A 13583-nucleotide genomic window follows, 5' to 3' on the forward strand; every position below is an offset into this window, starting at 1 on the left:
ATCTGGATTGTAAGCTTGTGAGCAAGGACTTATTTATTTATCGTATGAAAGAGAAATAAGTAAATTGCTACTTGCCTTTTAAACTTTGGGTGTGTGCACAGTAGTTATATATTTAAAAGTGTTCCCTCAGAACCTTTCTTAGGCTAAAGCCCTCCACCTGGTTTTGGCTACAATTCCTTTCAGCCATCCAGCCCGCATGGCCAATGGTCAGGACTGAGTAAAGTAGCAGTTCAAACCAGAGGACACTGGAAGTTAAAAACATTTTCTGTGGTACCTAATAAAATAGACATGGAGCATGCTTCCAGGGCTAGCAAAATGGTCAGGTTCTGCTGCAACTCCTCTATAAGTACAAGTTACAATGTCTGTATTTTGTTCGCTTAAGAAAGTTTATTAGTAATGGGTGGAAGACTGACAGGCTTGTATAAAGTTATGCTTTGTGTAGAGAAAGTGTTTGAGGAGATGGTTTCTCCCTATCTTATGATAATAGAACTTCAGTTATCCATGGAAGCTGAATTCAGAGTATATAAAAGTACTTCTATATACAGTGCAATGCGGAACTTGTTACTCTAAAACATATTGATGATAGAGATTGACAAGAACTAAAAAAAAATGAACCAGGAAGTTTGTAAAAAATCACTTATTTGTTGGTTTGGATTGGTTTGAGTTTGTCAAAAGTGACGAACCAAAACAAAACAAACCAGCAAACTTTTTTAGTGATTTTTGGTTTGTTTGATTCGTTTACCCATTTTCTCCTCCATCACCCCAACAGCCTGCTCCTGTCAATCAGAAGCAGTAGACGATATTGGGAGAGACCTAGAAACAACTGGATTGGCAGACCAGGCTGCCAATCTCACAGCTCAAAGGGCTCTGGGGGAGTTGCTTATCCTTAGTTATAAGACTAATTCACAGGAGCCATTTGCATCTCAGAGCCACTTCTGCTAGTCAGAGGAACCCTTCTACCTCAGAACCAGGTTATCTCAGATCTTCAGCAGCACGCTGCTTCCCTTGTCAGCCTCTCTCCCTGCCCCACCCCCTGCTGACCACAGAACAACTTTTGTACCTCAGTTCAGTCGTCCAGTGTGTCATTGTCCACAGGGTTTGAGGAAAGGGCACTGTCCCCTCCCAGTCCACCTCCTGATGAGCAACACCCTGTGTCAGGTTCCCTGGCATGAACCACTGCTAGAATTTCCCCCAAGCGAGCTGCTAGGGGCAATTTCCTGGGGGGACCTGCTTTGAGGGTGTGTAACTAGAGCATCTCAAATCCAAACTTTACCAAACTTGGAGGGGTGTAGAGGAGAGTCAGGGAAGCTTCTCTGCAATTCTGTGCCTCTAGGTAGTGGAGGGGGCATTCTAGGGCTCCTGAACATCTGAACCAAAATGAACTGATTTGTGGTCCTTTTCCCCCAAACGTTTGAGAAGTTTGTAGTTCATAGTTCTTGGACTTTAACAAACCACGAACCTCAGCGAACTGCCATTTTGCTGCTTGTGCCCATCTCTAATTGATGGCCATGAACTTGATTGGTTTTAAAAGAAGATTAAAGGAATTCATGGAGAGTACATCTATAAATTACTAGCATTCAGGACAACTATAAAGGAAATACGCTTCTGCATACGAGTTGACGAAGGAAGCTTATCGGCAGCTGGTTTGCCGTTGTGAGAACACAGTGCTGAACTTGTAGGGTTTTGGTGTAATCCAGCAGAGCTTATGTTCTTATGAGTTCTCAGCACTAAAATAAATGAACTACAATTTTTCCTTGCTTTGCCTTAAACCAGAGGTCTCAAACATGTGGCCCGGGGGCCATTTGCAGCCTGCCGGAGGATAGTTTGTGGCCCTTGCCTTGCCTGCCCCCCCGAAGCGCCCACACGTCCTCTGCTGTCAAGAATCAAAAAAGCCTCGGCTCGCTCGCTGGCTCTCTCCCAAGACGGCGCCTCTTGCACCCTCCATCTGGAACTGCAGCCTGCCAGCCAGCCCATCTGTCTGCCGGCTGGCAGGCTGCAGTTCTGGATGGAGGGTGCAAGAGGCGCTGTCTTGGGGGAGAGCTGGTGAGCGAGGCACGCTGCCGGCCCTTTTCCCTGAGCACCGGAGCCGCCGCTAAGCGATGCCTGAGAGCGGATTCCCGGCCCATCCTCGAAAAGTGCCTCCAAGCCACCAATCACAACTTCTAGGGAAGCAGCTCTTTGGCTCTCTTTCTGTCTCAGCACCCCCAGCACCAGTCTGGCCAGCGGCCGCCTCAGTGCTTCCCCCTCCTCCTCCTCCTTCTCTTCATCCTGCTTCAACCGCCTTGGCTCTAGAGGCTGCCTGGGCTCACCTCGCAAAGTTTGCTCCTCTGTCGTGGTGGGGGTAACTGCTGCTGCTGAGTGCGCCTTTTTTTGAGGGGGGCCCTCAGAGGAAGGTTGCCAGACCTCTGTGTATGTGTGTGTGTGTGCATGCACACGCACCTGTGGGGGTGCCCCACCCCATTGTTTAATTTTGTGGGTACCGGTGGGGGCTTTTCTCCTTTGGCAAGGCGAATTCTGTGAGGGTTTTTTTTTTAATTTTATGTCATGCCCTCCTCCCCCTTGCTAGGCGGTTGCTGGCGCTCCCTCCCTTCTCTGCTTCTTTGTCCTGCTGCTGCTGGTAGTAGTGAAGAAGGAGCTGAAGGGTGTTGTGGCCGGCGACGAGGGCTTGCGCACCCCTCCTCCTTCTCCTCCTCCTCCTCGGAGCCCCAGCTGGGCTAAGGAAACTCCTGGGCAGCTTCCTCAGGCTCTTGCTCCGCTTGGCGGAAACTCCGATGCGGCCCAGCCTCACCCAGACTCTGCCTCCAGTGGCTCCCAGGTAAATTGAGTTTGAGACCCCTGCCTTAAACAGTGGAGGCACCAATAATAGAAAGAAGTCTAGCCTCTGTGTGCTCCAACCAGATTGTCCCAGAATGTGCCTTCTTATTATTTTCTGCCACATAAGTGAGTGACTGCTACCCACTTCTGTACTAAGACTTAAAGTGCTCATTTGGGAACAGTATCCGAGGGGGTACAGAACTTACTCACCATTCCAGTGTGGGATGGCCTCTTTTTTACAGAGGATCTGTGGGGTTGCAGCGGCTCTGTGTGTGCTTCAGACTGAGGGGTATCATCATACTCTTATCTCTTGCAATCTGCCAAGTATAGAAATGCCCTCCTTCTATACATCCTGTGGACCCTAGCAATAGTTGCATTGATATTGATTAATATTAGGGAAGTGAAGGATTTGTTTCCTCACCATATTCGCTGCATATTTGGGCACAATTGCTGGTTTAGAGTTACTAAACGAGCTGTGGCAGAGCAAGTCTTTAACTTCTCACACAATTTTGGGGAACTTTGTGAAACTAATACTGATGATATGGTTTTCATTTTGCAAGCATTTCTGATTACAGATGTTGTATATAACTGTGGGTGTTTATATAACTGAATAGTTCGATACAGTTGCAGCTGATTTCTTCACACAAAGCTGAATGAAGCCCCTTAGAATTATTGCTTAATTTGGCTTGATCCCAAATACACTTGGAAGAAACCTTCCATCAGGAATGAATAAATCCCTCTCCTGAGTGAGGCTCCCACTGAGAATCACTCAGGGTACTCTGTTTTTGTTTTAATGGCATTTGCGAAGTTATGTGTTTAGTGCTGTGGTGAAAATGTTTGCCAAATGATGTAGACTTATGGCATAAATGTTTTTTTAAAAGAATTTGTGGAGGGGGGCAGACAGTTTAAAGGTGTTGCTAATCTGCTCCGTGTGCTTCATGATCCTTAGGACCACAGTGCACAACATTATTGCCTAGTAGGTGTTATGGTTCATTTAGGTGAGAATGAAGTTTTAAGTCTTTTTTTTTTTTTCATTTGTGAAGCTTTAAGTTATTTTGCACCAGAAAACTATTTCAGTATCCTTTACTTCATGGGATTGTTCTGAGCACGAACATGACGGCTATGAAAAGTTCTATAGAAGAAATGGAGTGGGGGAGAGAATGGAATTTGATTGTAAAGTTAGTGTTTATTCTTTTATGGAAACAGTATGTGAATGACTTCATAGTTAGTATCGCTGCCAACCAATCATTTGGCCGGCCAGAAAAGGTCAGCTCACACGTCATCCTGATTCCTTATTAGGAGATTTAAGCAGAACCATATGGATCCCTCCTCCTTATGCTACTAAAACTAAAAACATCATATAAAAATTTAAAGGGGTAATAAGAGAGAGAATTGTTTCTCCAGGGTCAGTAGCACTTTATGAAGACAAAAATAAAATACTGTCTTGTATTAACAAATCCATTGCTACAGATTGAATGGTCAACCTTATTATACCATTAGTTTCCCTAACCGTAATATGGAAGTATAACCATAATAATTTGTTTATTGGACACTTGGTAAAAGACTATGCTTTCAATTAGAGCAACACAATAAAATATCAGGGTGGTGTTTTTTTTTTTAATTTTTTTTTTGGGGGGGGCAGATAGCATTTTTGGTTGGGTACCTGATTCTGGAGACACAGAGGTCAGGAGTTTAATTCCCTATTGTGACTTCTAAAAGAAAGAGCTGGGTAGCGTTGGGAAAGCCGCACAGTCTCTCAGCACCCCAAGAAGAAAGGAATAGTAAACCACTTCTAAGTACTCTATACACTGAAACCCCTGGAAACATTCACAATAAGTCAGAATTTACTTCATGTCCTATATGTTCATATCTGAATCCACTGTGGACCAATTCACATCAGAAATCTGAGTCCAAGCTGTGTCCCAGAAATATGTATGTCTTGAAACGGTACAAAAGGTAGACCACATAACAAAAGCAGCAAGAGTATTGAATTATTGTGAGTGGATTCAAATTCTAATGTAAGTTATGGTGGTTTATTCCTGTTGTTTGTATGTTTGGTTAAGTCCATGCCAGCTTGTCTGCTCAGATCAGACTTAAGTCTGATCCTTGCTACTCTTGTTGCCAACTCTCCTATATAGGAGGATTTTTATCAGTGATTCTAATCATCAAACTGATAAACCTGCCAGTTGTCAAGAGTGGTTCTCATCCTGTTGTCCTTGAGCTGAGAGGCTATGGGAATGTTGTGGTTAATCCTTGGAGACTAATGACACTGACAGGATAAGAGTCTCATTTCGGCTTCCTTTATAAGGGAGCTGGTATTAAAAGGAAGGATTAGTCTTAAGGCTCTAGTAATTTGCAGGTAAATATAAGGTAAAATGCAGTGGTACAGAATAATAGAGCAGGGGGAAAACACTGTGACAACATAATTAGTAATGACTGTGCTGCACTAAGGGTAGATCCGTGACAACCAGAATATAAGTTATAGATTTGCTAAAGCAATTACTTGACAAATTTTAGTTGCTGCAGCACAAAATTTGCCATGTGCAAGGAAACAACTGCATTCTGCTTTGAGAAAACATAGAAAGCACCTGATTGTCCAGATTTCAATTTTAAAAAAAGCTCAATTGAAGGCTTGTGGATTGCATTATATACAGAGCGTGAGCCATTTGCAGCTCTCCTTTGAGAAAACAGCATACAGTACTTACAATTTTGCCTGAATGAAAACAAGGCTGCTGGATGCCTTGCAATTTTATGTGCTAACTAAATTATGAATGAAGCATTTTATGTTACTTAAGGGGTAAAATAAGTAGGTTGGATTTCAAAATAAACACTGCCTCCATTTCATCCCCATCCCACCCCAAAAGAAGAAAAAACATGTGATCTATAATAAATGCACATGGATATCAAACAGTTGCCTATACAGTACACTAAAAGCAAGACACAGATTTGCACACCATAGTATGTTCCTCTTATTGTATTGAATTATTGAAAATGGGCTACAGTGGGGGTATGTGCTCAGATGTGCATGTTTGTGTGTGTGTAAATGCACATTTGAGGGGCTCATCTTTACATTAATTTCCATCTTTGATTACATGCTGCACCCACAAATGAATGTGCCCTTCTCTTTGCTATAGCCTATTGTTACTGCAGCACAGTTTACCTGCTTTGCACTCTAAATGCCTTTTGCAGTTTTTCATTTCGCATAAAACGGTATGTTAGTATGGCATGCTGATGTTTGCACAGTTGCAGAGCAAACAAATTATAAGACTGAAGTGGAGACATTTGGTCTAGAATCATGCTAATCTTTGTGTATAACTGCAGTCTTTTTTGTTTTGCCTTAATTCGTTCCTATCTAGATAACTGGACGTTTTGCAGAGTAAGCCACATGCTTTTGAAGGAACAAGTAGTTACACATATTCTCTCTTAATAGTATGCAACACACAGCAAGGAATGCTGATTGCAAATTTTTCAGCAAATAGATTTTTAAAATCTTAAGTCCAGGCAACATCAAGGGACAGAAAAAAAGACTGTGACCACCTGTCTTTTCAGAGCCAAGGTACACAAAATGTGAACACACAAATAATAGTTGCATATTCTTGGCTTTTTCCTGGCATATATCTGAAGTAGCTATTAGATAATATATTAACTGTAATAATATTTGTTATCATTTCTTATTGTTATTTTTGTTTAGTCCTGCTTCGTACCTAAGGATATGATCAGACAGGGAGGGCTTTGTTTCCCAGTTAAGTCTGTTTTGGAGATAGACTGTTTTGCTCTTCTTTTATTTATTTATTTATTTATTTATTTATTTATTTATTTATTTATTTATTTATTTATTTATTTATTTATTTATTTATTTATTTATTTATTTATTTGACTTATATCCCGCCCATCTGATAAGTCTATACCACTCTGAGCGGCTTTTCTGGCAACCACATGGCATGCATGCAATTGTGAACCACCCCACCCTACCTGCACCTTTTTGGGCCCCTGTCAGGGGCTACTGTTCTTTTGGTGTGGGTAGCATCTCTCTGTTTCAGTTCCAATATGTGTGATTGGCAGGATTGAACCAAAGTGGATCTCTGAAGCGGCCCTTTTAACAAGTTGGGTTTAGCGTAAGCTTTTATGAATAGTCTGAACTGAATGGATAGCCTTTAACTTGCTGCAAGTTTTGTTATTGCTTTATCTTGCAACACACTCCAGATCAACAAGGGCATCCATCTGGAAATGTTTGTCTATGGAAATAAACAAATAATGCATGATTATAATAACAGGAATTCCTGGGAAGGAGAAGCAATGTTCTCTGTTCCCATTGGCTAAATCAAAAGGTTTTTTACATGACCACAGAAACTGTCTACGGACAAAACACTGGCTCTACGGCTTGGAAACGGGGATGAGCACCGCGCCCTAGAATTGGACACAACTGGACTAAATGTCAAAGGGAACCTTTACCTTTACCTAATGGGGGTGTGGGGGAAGACAGAAGAAGATACGGAGGTGTTTTTGATGGTTTTTAAATCTTTGTGGGCCACTGTTGAATTGGTTGTTGGCAAGCGAATTTAGTGTTATGCCAGTTACAAATATACAGAGATACAGTACTCTGTCTGTCTGTCTCTGGTCTCTGTCTCTCTCTCTCTCTTTCTCCCCCCCCCTGCTTCTGCACAGAGAAGACAGGGAGGGATAAGGAGAGAGATTTATTTTGCTTGACATTTTTTCATTTTTCTTTCCCTTTACAGAGGCAATGGAGTAAATAGGGTGGCTTGAAACCATCTAAATGGCATCCTGTAACCTTAAGTGACCCTGTTTAAACTTATCCAGCCTGATCTAATTTGGCTGTCTAAATGCACCCTAAGTCCCATTGATTTGAGGGCATGTAGAAGTTACCTGGATTGCATCTAGAATTGTAATTATAATGTCAGTGGCCAAAAATATTGGACATAAATCGAAATGGACTCCTGTAACTTACTGTGTCATCCTCATTTTCAATGAGCAACCAAATACTTTCTGGTTCTACAACACGGTGTTTCAAAATGATATCCCTGAACTATTTTGACTAACTGCTTAATAATTCACTAAGTTGAAAGTCCTTTTTACAAGTCTGTTCTTAGAGAGGGACAAGGTAGACAGAAGTGTACAGAAACCATTCATAAGTATACTGAATTTAGTAAGAGATTGTTTTGCATACAAACTTGCTTCTGGAGGTCTTGTCTGCAGTGAGTTCTTTTTAAATGCTTCTTTTAAAGTTTTGTTGTGATCCAAGTTTTTAATTATTTATGAAATGTTTTTTTTAAATGTTTTTAAGTTTTTTGATTTTAATAATAAATTACTACTTCAAAATACATTTAATATTATAGGTTTTTTGTGCTTCATGTGACTTCGTCAGCTGTGCTAAATATAAGTGACTAGGGTTTAGGAGAGAGGTGTTTTGATAAGCTATTGGAACAGTATTACATTCATAAAATCAAACAGGGAATTATTTTTGTATTGGTTAGTGGTGGTGTGGGAGAGAGAAAGCATGTAAACATTGTGTATATAACTCTCTTGTTCTTGTGAGTCAACCTGGACTTTTGTGTCATGCAGACAGGTGAACTTCCTCTTCTGAGGGAAATAAGCAAGTCAACAGGCATTGTTAGTATACTAATCTGTTAGGCAATGAGTACATGGTCAAACACTGCAGAATTTGCTCTGCTTATAGAATCAGTGAATTTGGAAAAAAAGTTCAATCATCAAATGATGCAAAGGCAGTTTTGAATTGGTTTGGCTCTTTTTACTTCCAAAGTGTCATTTTGCTCTACTACTGGGGAAATTCTACATTTTTAAAGCTAGAACAATTTGAACAGGCTTTTCCCCATGTGTTTACTAGTGATACATTCTGGCAAAGATGGTGTGTGTCTGTGTGTGTGTGCGCGCGCGCTTATGCGCGTAGGTGGTGTTTCAGTGATGTAGGCAGTTGAGGTGTATTGTTCAGGATGGGGAACATGCTTTCACTTTCTTTTCTTTCCTCTAATTCTTTCCTACAAATGCTTTGATTTTTTTTAAAAAATTGTACATATATGAAATTAATGCTAGATCACCCTAATCTTATCACTGGGTCATAGTTCTTACTATTTCCTGTATTTACATCTCATAAAAGTATCAGCAGAGGAGGGACCAAAGGAAGGAAGGAAAGAGGGGCGGCGGCTGTGAGCTGGAATGTAAATCATATTCCATCTAGTATGAATAATGAACTCCAGAATCAGTTAGGAAGCCCCTATGTGAGAGCACTGACTGTGATTTCAGACAATGCAGGCTGTGAATCAAGTTACGGCAAAGTGTAATCTAACTCTTATATGAAGCCAGCAATCTCATTAACACCATGAGCACTTTTTCTGTTTGTGTTCTATACACAGGATGGCTTCTAGCATACACATCTTTTTTTATGAATACTGCAAACAAGGTAATAGTTCTACTAGACATTTGAATATACAATTAAGAGAATGCACTTACTCTGTGTGGTAAGAAGACATCATTTGATTGCTTTATTGATCCAGACCTAATGGACTGATCTTGCTGTTATGCATAGTTCAGGTGCCCAACACAATTTCTTGTACCACCCCAGCTTTTAGTGAATCTAGTACCTGGCAGATGGACCTGAGCCATCCAGCTCTCTTGTTGTTGCCAGATGAAATAATGTGTCTGCACTCACTCACACACAGTATCTAGGCCTGTATATAATGTACTACAGACAACCTCCTTCTGTGTAAATGTACATGTGTATCAAGTAGTTAGGTGACAATAATATAATTTTAGAAGCTGCACTTCAAGATTTATCTTATAGAGTCATTGTTATGTACATGTTTCTTACCTTTATTCAGCTCTGGATTTTTTGTCCTCTTTTTGGCATAGCTTTTTTCGTGGCCTGAGGGTAAGGCCATATCTGTAATGCTGGTTCCTGTAGTAGGCCATAGTAAAGGTTGAGCCACTGCTGCCAGTGTAATACTGAACCCATGAAGGTGTAGTGGATTCCCTACTGAGGTGTATAAAGTAGTGAACTAGAGCTCACAAAAGGTCCACCATGGAAACTTGTGGGAGGGATTGGTAAAACCAATCAACATCTTGGAACTTCACAGCTAGAAGGGATCCTATGTATTATTGAGTCCAGCCCATTTCAAGTGGAGAATAGAATTCCCAACCTCTGGCTTTCCAGCCAGGTACCTAAACCACTGAGATATCCAACAGTATCCAGTAGATGATCCTCCCCTCCCACAACATGATTAATGAAGTGACTATAATATATTGTCTGGAATATGGCAACATGTAAGCAAGCTATGACAAATAGATCTTCCCCATAACATTTCTACAAATAAAGTTATCAGTTTTGCAGTGTATGATTTTCTAAAAGTTTTTAATATGCATCGATGCTTATTTAAAACAAACAAAGGTAATCTTGCATAGGACTTTCTTTGCTCATTCAGTCACGGATGTCAGGTCTCCTGAAAAAGGAATACATCTTTTGGTCACAGTTTTCTGCAACTCATATATTGTGAGAGATTCTGTTACATACAAAATAGTGCTGCTTAGTTGTTTTTGAAAGACAGTCTTCTTGAAAGGATCATGTTTTTAAAATGTTTTGCATCCACTTGTGGAAAGAAAGTAGCACACTTACTTTTTTCTGCATTCATGCAGATGTGTTACGTATCATAGCTATATTACACTATATGCACAACAAATATTTATATAATCCACTTTACCACTGGCATGATTCTAGCAGCTAACCAGTATTTATCACAGTCCAGTGCAATCATGCAAGCAAATTCTGTTGAAATTACGTGTTTGATGATAGCAGTAAATAATACAAGTAAATATGATCTAAGGATTAAATGTTGGAGAGAGAATACCCATGTGTACTATTCTGAGTTCTTTGGAGGGAAAAATGGAATAAATATGACCTATATGAATGCTTGCATAATAAAGTATTCTCTGCAAAATAAATTTTCAACCCACCCAAGTAAATCCCACTTATGAATAGACTACTAAATTCTGCCTCCCCCTGCAGTATAATACACACAGAAGCATGAACATTTATCATCCCAAAGCTGCCTAAGTACCTGAGGAGATAATTTCTGCACTGTCTTTCTGGAAATTTAACATGTCAAATATGTTCTACAGCCTCCTGTGAAGGTCATCTAAGTATTAAGGTGCAGAATGATGTTTAGTTCTGGGTCATACTGAAGGCCCTTAATGATATTTGATTAGTCTGGATAGGTTCAATAACACCAGCATTCCTCTGATTGAGAGTAGCAAGACCCATTCATGATGAGCTGAAAGGTGAAAGGAAAGCTGAAATAGAGTTGCACTTAGTTGATTAAAAGGCAAAATAGAAGCTAAGTCCTTGGAGAGGAACGAACACCTGGTGTTCCTTTACTGCTTGAACAAATGTAAAGATTGTTGAGAGCAAGTTGCTGTGTTAGCCCCCGGGAGGAGTAAGAAGTTAACTAAGGTAAGAGTATTATTTTTATCAGCCTACTTAAGGCATGTTTTGATTATTAGGTTCATACTTTAAAAGAAGCAATAGCCATTGTTCAAAAAATTATCTGTTTTATAGTTTCACCCTTCAAGAGAAACGACTGTAATACATAAAATATCTTTAAACATGGGTCTGATTTGTTTTTCAGTCATCATGGTGTATTTTGAACAAAAAGGGAAGAGACTGAATATCAAAAGACTTCATATGGCTAACAAGCTCTGCAAGGGAAACAGGAAAAGAAAATTCTTGGCAGTAATTAGAAGTCTGCTGTGTTTTCTGACATTAGATACAAATTGCAAATGAAGCAGAAACTAATGTGAACAGCAGGCTAGTTTGAATATAATATTGCCATGGGGAATGCAAGTGACCAGAATGCTGAATTATGAAAAAAATGTTTTCTTTTGTTGGACTTGACATGTCTTAGGAGTGTCAGATACATGGGAATAAAACTGTACACTTGCCATTGTAGAATAGACAAGACAGCAAGATGACAAATGACTTGGCTTATCTATCAAAGGTCAGAAATTAACCTGTCAGAGAAAGAAACTACATGCCAAATTAAAAATTGTAATTCTACAAATATGCTATCCAAACTACTCCAGTCAAAGGTACACACACACACATATATATATTCTGTTGAGGCTTTTAAGAAATTTGGAACACAAAAAAATCCTTAATTGATGACAACACCCTTGGCAATTTGGCAATACTTTTAATATACCTTTAAAAAATACCTTTACTAAGCACCGAGCTTAAAGATTGCCACCTATTTCTATGGTACTTGCATCTTGTTTGGGTTACTTCAATGTGCTCTATGCAAGGCTGTCTTTGAAGACTATTCAGAAAATTCAGCTGGTTCAAAATGCTGCAACCAGACTGCTGATTGTACTGATTACAGCTTCACTGACTTCCAGTCTGATTTTGGGCCCAGTTCAAAATGCTAGTTATTACCTATAGAGCTCTAAACAGCTTGGGTCCAGACTAGTTGAATGATATTTTCAGACTATTCTTGGCCTTTAAGATATTCTGTGGATGCCTTTCTTTTGGCTCCAGCAACGTTTCAAGCTCATTTAGTGAGGACGTGAGAAGGGACCTTCTCACTGGCTGCTCCTAAACTTCGGAATACACTGCTCCAAGAAGCCAGGTTGGCCCCCTCCCTTTTGTTCTTCCTTGCTGACTTTCCTTTTCAGGAAGGCTTTTAATAATAATTAGGATTTAAGGAATGTTGTGTTTGTTAAATTTAGATATTTTGAAAATATTTTTAAATGTTTGTTAAAATTGCTTTTCATCTTTTTAATACTGACAAATGTTTAATTGTTAGTATCATTTTTAAACTTGTGAGCATTGTATAATTTTAATTGTTGTGAACCATCCTGGATTCTCTGTAGGGAGAAAGGTGGCATATAAATATTTACATGCCTGCCTGCCTCTACACACACACACACACACGTGTCTCTCTCTCTCTCACACACACACACACACATATGTCATCATCATGTGTCACCAGGTCCAGGTCAGTTCTGACTTATGGTGTACATGCATATTTTTTATTTTTTTAAGGCAAGGTTCTTTTAACAGATGGCTTCTATCAAACTAATATAAGAACATTCAAGTATTTAAAATGTCTTGAGTGCACAACAGTGTGCACTCCAACAGGCTCCTTTGGTTTTTAAATAATAATCTTGAAGCCTGAGATTGAAGTACTGTACATTTAATCCTCCCACAAATTTGCCTTCCAGTTTGAACCTTGTTGCACAATGTAAAACAGCAGTAGTGCAGTCAAGACTGAGCTCAATCCCAGTGAGTTCAGATAGCTGGCTCAAGGGTGACTCTGCCTTCCATCCTTCTGAGGTCAGTAAACCTGAGTACCCAGCTTGCTGGGGGAGCGTGCCCAATGCGTAGCCTACATAATTATGTTGTAAACCACCCAGAGAGCTCTTTAGTGATGTGGGGCTGTATATAAGCAACACACTTTGCTTCTAGTCAAGCTTTTCATGGAGGCTGTTCTGGAGATATTCTTGCCTTCTACCGTATATTTTGATGGATAGTTGCTATAGGGAGAAGAGCCTACATAACAGCAGTACCTGTGGATCTTTGTCTATAGCCTTGTTTGGCTGGAGCATTCATTAGCTGTCTTTTAGGCACTAGGCAAGATCTGTTGTTTTCTCAGGCTATAACTGGGTCCTTTTGAAGAGAAAGGTGGGGTAAAAATATTTTATATAAATAAGTAATAATAAATACATAAATAAATAATGCCACATGA

The 13583-nt window shown here is 40.0% G+C and overlaps 1 protein-coding gene across 4 annotated transcripts in view; it reads left to right on the top strand.

The window, feature by feature from the left end:
* The window catches only part of MCC (MCC regulator of Wnt signaling pathway), a 320126-nt gene that overhangs the window by 141268 nt on the left and 165275 nt on the right, over positions 1 to 13583 (top strand). The window lies entirely within an intron of this gene.

The sequence above is a fragment of the Pogona vitticeps genome, chromosome 2, assembly GCF_051106095.1.
Source record: "Pogona vitticeps strain Pit_001003342236 chromosome 2, PviZW2.1, whole genome shotgun sequence".
NCBI lineage: Eukaryota > Metazoa > Chordata > Lepidosauria > Squamata > Agamidae > Pogona > Pogona vitticeps.